Raw genomic sequence first — 12,509 nt, forward strand, 5'->3', positions numbered from 1 at the left:
ATTATTTGGCATACATTTCCCTCGTTGTAATTATTCATCAGAGCTTCAAATCTACATGGGGAGGACAGCAGTGTACCCTACATCCATACATTTCTCTGACATGGTTCATCCATCTGTTTCTCTCCTCTGTGGAAGAGATCTAGAGGTTTTACTCAGAAAAGTGGTCCATTTTGGTATCAAACTGACTGACAGTGAAAATAAGTACCCCTCTACAAATAAAAGTCACTAAATAACTCTGAAATACGGCCTTCTCTGTGCCGCTACAATTTTTTCTCCTTGGGACCTGTATTTGAATAGCTCATCTTGCAGTGATCTTTGGGAAATAATACAACTAGTACTGTACCTAATGGTTTGCAAACTGACAGACACAAGCTACCTCTAAGTGGGATGTAAATGGCCAGCAAAAAGAAGGATGTGTCCTCTAGTGCTTGCAAACAGCAAGGACCAGAGCCCTGAAACTCCTGCTACTGCTGCCATTGCTACTGCTGATTTCCAAACCAGTGAGGGTTTGGGAAGCTCTCTCCTAGGCGATTCCTCCTACTCAGAAATCATCATTATTAGCAATTCTGTCTTGGAGAATGAAATGGTTCTTGCATGAATTAGGTCATTTGGGTCTCTATTTTTTCAACAGATTTTTCACGCCAGCTTCTGGAAACGTGGCCAATTCTTTTTTAGCTTCTAGCAGCTGTTGGGCAGTCTGCATTGCCCAGTCCTCAGCTGGTGCAAGGCAGCGTAACTCCTTCACAGTAAATGGGGTTGAACCACATCATGCCACGGAGGATGCCACACCATGGGACAGTGCTTGCTCTGTGAAGTACCCTGGAGCCACGTGGGCTCTCAGCTGCTCTACCTCCAACTTTTCTCACCATGGTACTCATCTGTCTAAGGCTTGTTTACATTTTTGTGCATTTATTTTCTGGCTGTGATATAACGGTACATGCCATGCCTGAGTTTTTCTTGTGCTGCTGGCTGACTGAAAACACATCCTGTTGTGATTTGGATTTGTGTCATCTACCAGTATTTTAGATTAACAAATGTGCTGTCATGGAGCATGTCGGTCCATGCGCTGAAAGCGCAAAATTACCACAGCAACTCTGGCCACGGTCAGGAGCTCCCAAGCCAAGTCTGAGGTTGGGCTTTTTTTTTCCTTAAATAATAATAAAAAAATAATCCTTGAATTAAAAAGCAAAACCAGTTACAGTCCATGGCTCTGAGTGTTCGATTCACCCATTCCTGCTCCTTGGAAGACATTCACATTACACAAGGCCTGTGCCACTGGAAGAGCACATGCTGCAGGAAATCCTGGCATGGTAATCATAAATCATGTCCCATACCTGGGTGACTCAGGAACGGTTCGTATTAAGCAGTAGTCCAAAGTTACAAAAGTTTTATCGTATTTTAATAAATTAGAGATCTGTTGAAAGGCTGAGAAAGGAAAAAACACTCTGTGCTTCACTTTTGCAATCAAACTGGTGAGCAGTTCCTGGGTTGGCCCTATTAATAAGAATTTCCAAGCCAATTAGTATTAAGATGCCATCTTAAGCTCTCATTGCTATGGATTTTCTCCTAGACTGCCAAAGGAGGCAAAAAAAGTAGCACATGATGGGACAAAACTGCCAAATTCTCACCTCCTTGACAACAACTATATATATGAAACAAGCTGGCACTTAAGTCAAACCGGTCTATGGGGCTGTTGGAAGAATTTAACAATTTCAATACCTCAGACTACTTTTTGACACACTCTCTGCTGGCCCCTGTGCAGCTGCCAAATCTGCAGGGTTCCTGGCTTGGATCTGAATAAGGACATCATTTTCCAACTGCGAAATTACTTCAGATTGTGCAATGTTGTCAGGAGATTTAGAAATTTAAAGTTAAACCTGAAATTAACCTTGTTTTACTGCATGCTTTCTCAGCTTGTGCTGTATCTTCGAAACGAATTTGTTTAATTCAGGTTTATTTAATTTTTTGTGGGGTTTGGGCTGGAACAAAAAATGAGATAGTTTATGGAAGCTGGCAGGGTAATAGAGAATGGGAGCCCTACCCATCATTTCATCTTTTTTTTGTGTGTGTATGAATTCAACTGCTTTCAGTGCAAGTCCACCCTAATCCTCTAGTTGCCATTTGAGAATGGAGAGGAAAGAATATCTTAGTTAATGTGCTGGTTAACTCAATTTGATCTTTGAATTAGAAAGATGTACTGACTTCTCCATCTCAGCATTTCAAAGAGTCTTTACAGCCCTGAGAGAAATGTCTGAACAGCTTTTGGCTTGTGACATTGGGTTTGTGCCCCCAGTGCTGGGCTGGTGCCCCCCGATGCTGTAACCAGTGAAGTGCCATGTCCTCTGTGGCAATGGCTTTTAGACCTAAATGGTCTAAAATAACAAGGAGTTCTTCTGCAATATTTTCCCTCATTTTAGACTGAAAAAAAATGTAATTATGTAAAGTCTTGTTCGTTTAAGAGTAGTTGTTTTCACAGCACTTGCACTTATCACTAAAAAACCAAAAGAGTAGAAATGGCATGGCATTTCTTTGATAAGAAGTTCCCACAACCAATCTTTATTTCTTGTAGAAGGCTGAATGAAGAATAATCCCAGCAGGACACTGTTGTACACTAATCTCTCTTTCCAGGAGATTAAGAAACCTATGCCATCTCACCACTTTCTTATTTGGAATACTCTCTAGAATAACTTCTAAGTAATTATTACTCTAGCTATTCCATGTAAAATTGCTGTTGATTCTCTTTCTGAGCTTGTGGAAAACACCACTTTTAAAAGACATTGTGTAAATAATAAAATACATCTGGCATTGCAAGGTAAACTTTATTCCTTTAACACTAACATTTCTAGGTTAAAGATTGTACGTGCATTCGTGAAGCTCGGTGCTTTTTTTCAGTGCTGTTGTAGTTCATTAATGTCTTGCTCATTAAGGGTGACCAGCATCAGTAGTTAAGAAGAAAAAAAAAAATAGGAGAAGCATCTAGATAGCTGAATGCACCATCAGAAGTTAAATTCTGTCACTCTCACCTCCCTTCCTTTTTCTAAATAAACAAATATGCCCCTGCACTACTAACTCCTCCTTGAATGTGGTATCACCACTACTATAAAACAGGTCAAGTCAGCTGATGACTTCAAGCAGTTGTGTAATATTATTTAGAACTATCCTTTTTTTCCTTCTCAGCTGTTAGGAGAAAGGACTTAGCCATTTTTCAGAAGGATTTAATGGTTTTGGGTAGTCCAAGTCAGAAGCCTCTCAGATAGATATTGTCCACTGTTAGGAAGCACCGAGATCCCTGGGAAACAGGCTCCCTACAGGATTCCCAGCTTGGGCACAAAACAAAATGAAAACTTCAGCAAGGGAACTAGCTCCCAGGCAGTAAAAGCCGGCATCCTGGTGGGCTGATTGTACCTTGCAAGAACAGCACACATGACTTGGGATCACTTTCCTTCAGTATCCTCATTCAACCCTGCGTGTCTTTTGTGAGCGCTCACAATTCACTGAACTTTCCTAGGGGCCTCTTTGTTACTCCCATTCATCTCTCTTTTTTGTCTTCTCTGACAAATGCTTCTGCTGTACTTCACCAGCCTCCTTTGTGTACAACATTGATTTCAGTGGAAATCCTGTCTCTGAAGATCAGGCTGGTTCGCTGCCCTCTTCTCCATTCTCCCACTCTCCGACTCCGCGCTGCCAGCTTGCTCAATCACTGAACTTTCACCTATGTTTTTGCCAAGTTAATGGTTTCCCTATAGACTCAATAGATGGGCATTTCTTCCTTGCTACGTTCCTTTTCCTTCTTGAGTTTCAGAAACGTGCATAACTTTAAGCTACTCTCCAATTACAGCTAAATTATTCCCCAAGGCAATTAAGGTGAAGCATTACTTCGAAAGACATTGCTAGTGTTTCAAATTAACAGCAGCATTTGATACAGTTGTCAGTATTCTTCCATTAACAGTGCTAACCTCCCCATCCTCCCTGCAAACCCATAAAATTGATCTGATTCCCATGGAGCTGATGGGAAGAGTCCAGGTGCAGTTTCTCCCAGTGAAGCTGAAATAAAACGTTTGCAAGGAGAAGCTGATTCTCAGAACTCCCGGCTTCATTTATTGATCTCTTTCACTCAGTGCCTTACAACTCAAAAAGCTCTTCCTCCCCCTTTTAAACCCCTTTAATCAGCAGTAGATCATGTTTCAGCAGGGCTTTAATGGATTCTTGAGGATAGTTATGGAGCGCTTTACCCTTATGACTTGGCGGCTGTGTAATCAGTCTACTGGCTTAAAATCCATCTGATTTCCTGGAATTCTTCTGAAGAGAACTGAAAGGAGCCCGGCAGTGACAGAATTACACCACAGCAGGGAAATCTGCTCATACACATGGTATGTGCTACTGGTTACTCATTCCTCTCTCTCTACATGCCTACCAGTCCAGTATATACAGCGAGAGAACAGCAGTGCTCATCCACGGGATTTCGAAAAGGCCTGATTATCCATGTATGCACAAGGCATTTCCAAGGTTAAAAAGAATGTAGTTATACTGTCCAATGCAACATTTCCTTCGGCATTATTTATACAGCGCTAAGCTCTCATTCCCTATTGATGGAGGATAAGGAGAAAGCTTTGGGCAACCTAATTCTCTAAGATACAATCAAGGCCCATACGATCTCTCGTTGCTTGAGTAATGCTGGCATCAAGCTAAGCCTTAGCTGAATGACAATACCATCTTTGCTCAACTGATGCATATTTTTTGAGGATAACTTCATGCATGGTTCTTGCATGTTTATTGCTTGCCTTTTTAGTCTTTTAGCTAGATTTTAAAGCAAATTAACATTAACATATTACTCAATTGTAAATGTTTTTAGATGAAATCTTTTGAGATAAATGAAGGTATAAGGATGTGTAAAACTGTTCTCTGTTGCTCTGCTCTGAAAAAGGAAGTGCAGAAGGATACCTTAAAATGTCCAAGCTGGCCATTCAAGTACAGTGGCAGCTACAAAGCCTGGAATACTGGGCTAAGAAAACATCTGAGTTTAGAAACTGCTCAGTCTCATAGCATTTCCCTGATAAAATTTGAAAAAAGGACACTCTCTGTGCTTTGTATTTATAGATAAAACCCTTAGAAGTATTATAAGCATTCTGTATGCGGTGAGCAGGTATCCTAAATAAATATTTAGGCATAACAGGAGAACTAGTGCCAGGACGGCTCTGGTTTGCCCTCTGAAGGGAACATGGTGTTACCCTGAGCCTCTGGCCAGCACAGCCTACTGGTTCCTGTTCCTGCCACAATCCTTCATTAACAGTAAGTGATGTGACAGGCGAGCAGGACTGTTTGAAACAGAACGTAATAAAACATGTTGAGAGGATAAAGTTTTGCGCTAAGGCTACACTTTTTGGTAATTTTGTGGCCAAGTTTTTATACCTGAGTCAACAGCCCTGGCCAGCCCAAATCTTTCAAAAAACTTGATCTTTTTTCTCTAGGTCTTTTCTTCATATTATAGTAGATCTCTCTGTGGCTGACAGCATTGTGGCACACAGGTACCAAACTCAGTTGTGAAGCACATTGCTACCACGTTCACAAGGCACAAACAACCCAACGTACAGCTCTTCCATGTAAAGCACCTTTTGTTCTCCCCAGAAGTCCATGATGTGACCTCAGAGCTCAGTTCACAAGCTGTGGACAAAGGTCCGTAAGAATTTGCATGAACAGACCAAGGCATGGAGCAAAGAACCCATAATAAACTGGGAAAATAAAAAGAGCATATTGTCTTTCTCAAGAAATACGGCAATTGTCATGTGCACTGCAGCGAAGGCCACTCTGAGAGAAACTCAGAGAATGCTCTGCAGATGTGCTTGTGATTTATTCTGCAGGAATTAGTCTCCACATCACAAATATTTTTGCTACCAGTAAACATCAAGGAAAATGGAAAAACAGCTACAGACAGCAAAATAACGGCTGTGCATGGCTGCAGAACCTGCCACTGCCTCAGCAACTTGCAGACCCTGCACTCCAGCACAAATGAGTTCTGCCTTTCTTTGGGGTTCCTGAGTGCAGGGAACAAGCACGCGAAAGGTAGGAGAACCAGTGCCAGTTTGCTGTTCGATTTGGAGCCTGTTGTCTGTCCTGTCTGCACTAACAGCTCTCAGCCATGAAATGCTGGTGAAGTAATACTTCCAGTTATCTTTGCTTTATTTTTTCCAAATATCCAGATCATAGCTGACCCTGCTTTGAGCAGGAGGTTCCTGCTCAGAGACCTCCTGAAGTCCCCTCCAGCTTGAACCCTCCTGTGATCCTATGATTAAGAATTACTTGAGAATTGAGTGTTCTTAAATCCAGCTTAATTAGTTTGAGTAAGCCTTATGTCTACTTTAAAAGCATCCAGGTCTGTCTGCCCTGCTTCAAAGTGCAAAGATGAATGCTCAGAAGTAGGCTTCACCAATAACAGCTACGGAAATAAAGAGGCAACGAGACAGGTAGCACTATTTCATTTGCTGCATTTGAAACTGCTAGAAAAGATGACTCTAAACATTCAGATCTTTCAGCCTCTTCCACAGAAGGTCCACATCCCTTCCGGGTGGCAATATGAAATTCCTCTCCTCACCACTTTCCCCTTTCATTCCTGAGTCTTTACATAAGCCTTGCAAATTGCACTGCCTGCACAGCACAACGGCTGCCTGCAGACCTAGAACTGTGCGCAAGTTGCGATTCTCACTCCTTAAAAGAAAGAAAAGCAGAAGAGGGAAAAACAAAACAAGAAAGAAGAAACAGCCCATCTTCATGAGATCGCCTGTGTTTCTGAATCTGATGCCTAGCTTTTAGATTAGAGACCAACCCAAGTTTCCAAGCTAGAAAACATCATGAGCTGTAAGCCTCTGATTCAAGAACACCCCCCAGCTCCTCACCAAAGTTTCTACTGTCTCATTCAGAATCATTCCACTACCAACATAAAGAAATACAGAGCTTCAAGCACCGTCATCTAGTTAAAGATGTCCCTGCTCATTGCAGGAGGGTTGGACTAGACGACTTTTAAAAGTCCCTTCCAACCCAAACCATTCTATGAAATACATTTCCCCCAAAGCCCCGAACTTCAACTATTAAAAGAAAAACATACCCCCTGAAAGATCACCTCCCTTCTGGTTACAAAGCAGCAGATTTAATAGGACTCTTTGTTCTAATTCAGAGCACCCGAAGGAGCCCAGCAAGCTGACCTTCAGCTCTACGTGGTTGCACTTGCGAGCTGGGGCTTTCCTCCTGCCCGGGATTCTGTCAGACGCTCCCAGACAGGGTACCCAAATCAACAGGACTGCGGTTCACCAGCTGAGCATCTGGCCCACATTGGTTTAACTCTATCAACTAGTTGGATCTGGTTAATATTAGAGACTAATAAAATTCATCTGTTTTGGAAATAAAGGTGAGCCAACAGTTAAATCTGCCATCAGTAAAATAATAAAAAAAAGGTTAGAGGAAGCCTGAGAATGATTAATGCTGGGCCCAGACTAACCAGAAAACAAATACTCCTCAAAGCTACCATCAAGAAGAAGACATTGAAGCCAACATTTTGATGCATGATGATGTAGAAATAACTCTGACTGAGAAACGTAACGCTGGAATCAATTTTATCCAATAGCACAAACAATAAAAATCACAAGCCAGAGTCTACCCTGGATGTACACATGGGACTCCCATTGATTTCAGTCCTAGCCACACACATGCATCTGAGGGTGGATTTTGGAACCCCAGGTCTTTAATCCACTACTTCTACTAAGCGCAGTTATTACATGCACTAAGGATCAGGGTTGCATAGCTGTAACTGAGAATAGAATTTGGCCCATTTATTGTAAGTAAGTGCTGTGTCTGAAGTGGGTTTTCTCCTACTAAAGAAACCTAACTTTTTAGGGTTATGAAAAGTCATAAGTAGCATATCGTAAAAAACTTCCAGTCTACAATATAAAATACACCCTGGAAAACTACTTAAATGAACAGAATCCATCTTCCAGAGTCAGGAAATGATTCACTGTAGAAAGAGAATGAGGAAAGGCTCTTTCAGTTTCTTTGACTCTAGACTGGACTGATGCCTCTGCTAGTTTTCTGACTCTCAAGTCCTTTAGTACCCTTCTATCCAACTTATACTGTCTCTGAAAACATCTGACCCTTTCCTCAAACACAATATTACTGCATCTGTTTCTCCCCTCTTTGCTTTGGCTAGCAACACTAGGAGCACAGATAAATAACCAATGATGTCAGAAACATGCATCATAAATCATTGGGAAATTGAGGTAATTTGAATAGTCTCGCTGAGTTCTGATACGCATTAACTATACGCGCAGCTTTAGGAAAGGCTGCATGCAATTGCAAGTCATTAACCTGAGGTGCATCCCACATCCCACATCCCACAGTGTGCTCTGCAGAGCCTGACCCAGCGCTGCTGACCTTACGGGAGTGTTCTCCAGAGTTCATGGCTCACGTACTGAACGCTTAAATCCACCTGGAAAATCAAGCAGATTATGTTTTTCTTAAGAATTCTATGCCAGTGTTCGGAAAACATAAATTATCACAAAAATTGTTAGCAAAACAAACAGAGGATTTCCAGGGGACCACAGAAATGTAGGTGTTTGCACAAGTTCTGCGTTTGCTTAGGGTCACTGGGAAATTCTAGCCTTTATGGGCTGAACTTTCCAAAGACATAAGGAGCAGCTAGGACATGAATTGCAACTGAAAGCCAATGGAAACAAGGTGTCAAACCCCCAGTTCTGCTCTCAAGAATTTTCCTGAGGATTTAGCAACGCCATTGCTATTAATTTCAAGGAGACCCAAATCTCTGGCTGTCAGGGCTCTGAGTGCACCCCTCCCTCGGGGTTCAGCTGCCAGGATCAGGGTCAATGGGGGGCTCTTCCAACCGGTGGTGGCCATGGAGGACTCTCAGCGGTGGTGGGGAGAGGCCACTTTCAGCCAAGCCAGGCACTTTGACCCTGCCAGAGCTACCACCATGCAACTCTGTAGGAGCGTCCCAGAGGGATATATACCACCATAACCTTTAAAAGGTCTAAAGACAGGCCATGTGGAGGCTCCCTGAGGCAAAGCACCTGACCTCTGAGAATATCTAGCCAGACCACAGCTGAGCCCCAGCTTTGCATCCTACATCTTGGCTATGAGCCTGCTCGTGGACTTCAAGGAAATCCCACTGGGATGCTTTGCATTTGTTTCAGCACAGTGGCATTTGTGGAAAGCTTTGCCTTTGTTTCAGCACAGTGGCATTTTAAAAAGGGGCTAATTTACTGTTCTGAGCAGATTTGGATTTATGTGTGGAGAAAGAACAACTCCAGTGCACCAACAAGAAATGCAAGATCAATTCCTACCAGCAGCTTGGGAGAAGGCTTTTCCCAACAAACAACTTACCTGCCATGGGCATTTGCTCCACCTTTCTTCTAGATTCAGGCATACAACCTGTACCACAAAAATCATGAGCATATACATATTTTTGAGCAAAGGTAGGCGCTTGCTTCAAAGCATTGGGTGTGTAACTGAGAATGGGGTCTGACTGTTGAAGCTGTAGACAATAGTCTTGGGAAGCACTGATAGATGTGTTGAAGGAAGTTAATGACAAATCCATCAGCACATCCTGGAGTTGCGCGTTACAGTATTTCTCTGTCTTCTTTAAAGAGTAAGGGAAAACTAATTTGCAAAGTAGACTGTACTGAGCATCTGTTTATGAAAGAAGAAAACACACATTGATATACGACAGTTCAGCTCTTGGGCTGGAAAAGTTAAAAGTTACAAACACTATGACCTTTGATCCAATGATCAATGCTTGTAAAAATAAGGATCTGTACATATTGTTCTTTCTGTCTCAATGTCCTGAACTGGGCTACAAGTGGAGTGTCACCATAGATGACCACAAGAACCTTTTTGGATTTAAACTCTAGGAACTGAAAAGACAAGAAATGTAAAAGTAAACCAAAATTAAATGTAACTGAGTCTTTCACTCATTTCACCCACACATCCACGTCCACACAGAGGCATTAAGTTCACAGTGGACTCACTTGGCACTGATGAAACTTAAAGCAAACCTGAATGAGGGAACGGTCTCTTATTGCAAACCAAATCTTCCCATCATTTGGTCCTGTTTGTGCTCCCAACCAAACCTGAAGAAAATACACAGAGTGCACCACTTCCTTTGCTGAAGGCCCGTGCAAATGTTTCTGATAAATTTATCTCATGCTGCCCCGCGTAATGGACGGTTCAAGTGCCTTGGTGAGACTTCTGAAAGGACTGACTGTCATCGGTTGATACCCCAGGCCTGTGTGCAGACACTGTTGCCACAAAAGAGGCAAAAAGCTAAAATAAACACCACAATATCTGATGAAAGATGACCATCTCTTATCGAAGCCATTAAAATTCCAGTCTTGAAGGGAGAGTGGGCCGGATTGTGCCCTGGAATTTGCAGTCGTCATTCAGAGGAGTGTGGTATTCAATAAAATGGTAAATAGTCCGGGAAGTGCCAAATAGATTTTTTATTACAGTGCCGTATGGCTGCCTATTCTCTGATTGATGCTGTATGACAACATTTTGCTGATAAGAGCACTTGTGAGTGCTGACCTAGCTTGGTCGGGTGGGTTTGCTTCAGCTTCCTGGGAGAATGGTTTTGGATGGAAAACCAGACTTGCCTTGTTTGAATTACCTGAGTAAACCCAGCCTTGTAAACAGACTTACTTGAGGCCTTCTGCAGAAGGTGAATATCACTCTTGTAAATCACAAAAAGCTGCAGGATATGTATTCCTGGCTCTGATATAAGCCAACAGAAAAGAGGAAATTCACAGCTGGAACTTTAAACTTCTGCTGTTGTCATTTTGCTCTTTACAAATTCATTGCACAAATGATAAATCAGCCTCTCCAATTATGTGGGTAGGTTGCAGCGAGACAAACAAGAGGGGAAGCTGGGCATCCAGCTTTTTATTTCTTTGACATTGGAAAACTTTTCTCCAGAAATACTGAAGCTAAACTTGACTCAGTCATACCAATTAAAGAAAAACTTGGTCCTTACTTTGATTTTTACTTTGCAGACACTGGCTAACATAATTTTGTTCAGTAGGACCTTCAACATTACTATTACACACATGTGGAAAGGCTTTATTCTTTGGATACTTAGAGAGAGATACCCTATTTTCAGTTCACTCCTGGAAAGGTGTTAAATATCTTTCAAATGCACTTTTAAAATAAGCAGGCTTTTAGAGAAGAGATTCAGTGGCTGTGAGTGTTTGAAAACATACTTCGAAAGCCTTTAAAGATAAATTTTATCCCTCCAAGTCCATCATGTGCACTGTCGTATTAGTATCCAGTCTGTCCCTGTTTTCTTCCTGCCTACCCTGCTTATGACTGGACTCAGTTCATTCTGAGCTCCTCACCCATTACCATGCATGGACTGTTCAAGTCATCTTTCTAGCATGATCAGCCTTCATATCTTTGTAATGTTGGTACTGCAAATGGTTAGCACTATTCCTACAGTGTTACAGGGAGCACTGAGACAGAAGGAGGGTTTAAGGTGTATACCGGTCCAGCCTTAACTCTCTGAGAACTCACCTGCTGAGAGTACCCTGGTGATAGGCCTCCTTGCCTGCTTCACACATGAAGATTTAAGTGGTAATTGGGGTTCATGTAGTCTCAGTACAAAAACTGGGACCTACGCCTAATGGCGAATGCTATTGATACTGAGATTGGTACAAATGAAACTGCAATTCAGAAGTTTTCCTTACTATGCAGACCTTCCAGAAGACAGCTTTTCCTTATGGGTAGCATTTCTGAAAAGTGTAACATATTCTACAAGTACATCCTATTGTTGTACTGGAAACAGGTGCCATCAGTTTGGCAACATTGACTTGCTTTGCTGCATAATGAGAGAACAAGTATTTTAGAAAAGATCTTTTCCTGATCTTGCTGAGTTATTCGGCATCCAAATTGTCAGAACACAGCCAACAAACTAAGAAACAGAATAGTAAGAGGAAAACTTTCCTAGCTATGCGCTTAGAAAGTTAAGTCAAAATCCTGTGAAGATTTGCCAACATTTCCTGCAGATTTCTATTGTCCTACCAATATACAGCATCTCACCAAAAATCAGCTATGCCTGTCACTATTTAAATGAACTTAGAAATCTTCTATACACAAGTTACGTCAATAATTTATTTCATTCCACTGTTCATCAGTAGTTCTCCAATCTTAACATCAGGGCCAGCATTAGGTAGGTCCGAGGGAGCACCAACACAAAGCCTTCATATGGTTTCTGTTTAGTGGAGAGCCAGAAGAACCATTACATCACATTGCACAGATGTTAAGAAGGAGATGTCCACAGACATAACAGATACGACAAACGCTCTCTGTAATGTGCGGGGTTAAACAGAAAACCTGTTTCTGTGTGTGTGCACAGGGTCACAGTGTTTAGAATGGTAATTAAGGTCCCAATAACACTAACTGCAGTACACATTACTTGTAGTGGAAGAGGGAAAGGTTTTCTTGCATAAACTCTGTGC

The 12,509-nt window shown here is 42.0% G+C and overlaps 1 long non-coding RNA gene across 2 annotated transcripts in view; it reads right to left on the reverse strand.

The window, feature by feature from the left end:
- LOC138690063 (uncharacterized) overlaps positions 1–12,509 on the reverse strand; it is a 40,635-nt gene that overhangs the window by 8,276 nt on the left and 19,850 nt on the right. For both annotated transcript variants that reach the window (XR_011328855.1, XR_011328853.1), the window contains exons 3-4: positions 9,385–9,690; positions 8,419–8,473 (exon numbers count right to left, since the gene is read on the reverse strand). This is a non-coding gene — a long non-coding RNA (uncharacterized lncRNA). The remainder of the gene's footprint in view (positions 1–8,418; positions 8,474–9,384; positions 9,691–12,509) is intronic.

Source organism: Haliaeetus albicilla, chromosome 19 (assembly GCF_947461875.1).
Source record: "Haliaeetus albicilla chromosome 19, bHalAlb1.1, whole genome shotgun sequence".
Lineage (NCBI taxonomy): Eukaryota > Metazoa > Chordata > Aves > Accipitriformes > Accipitridae > Haliaeetus > Haliaeetus albicilla.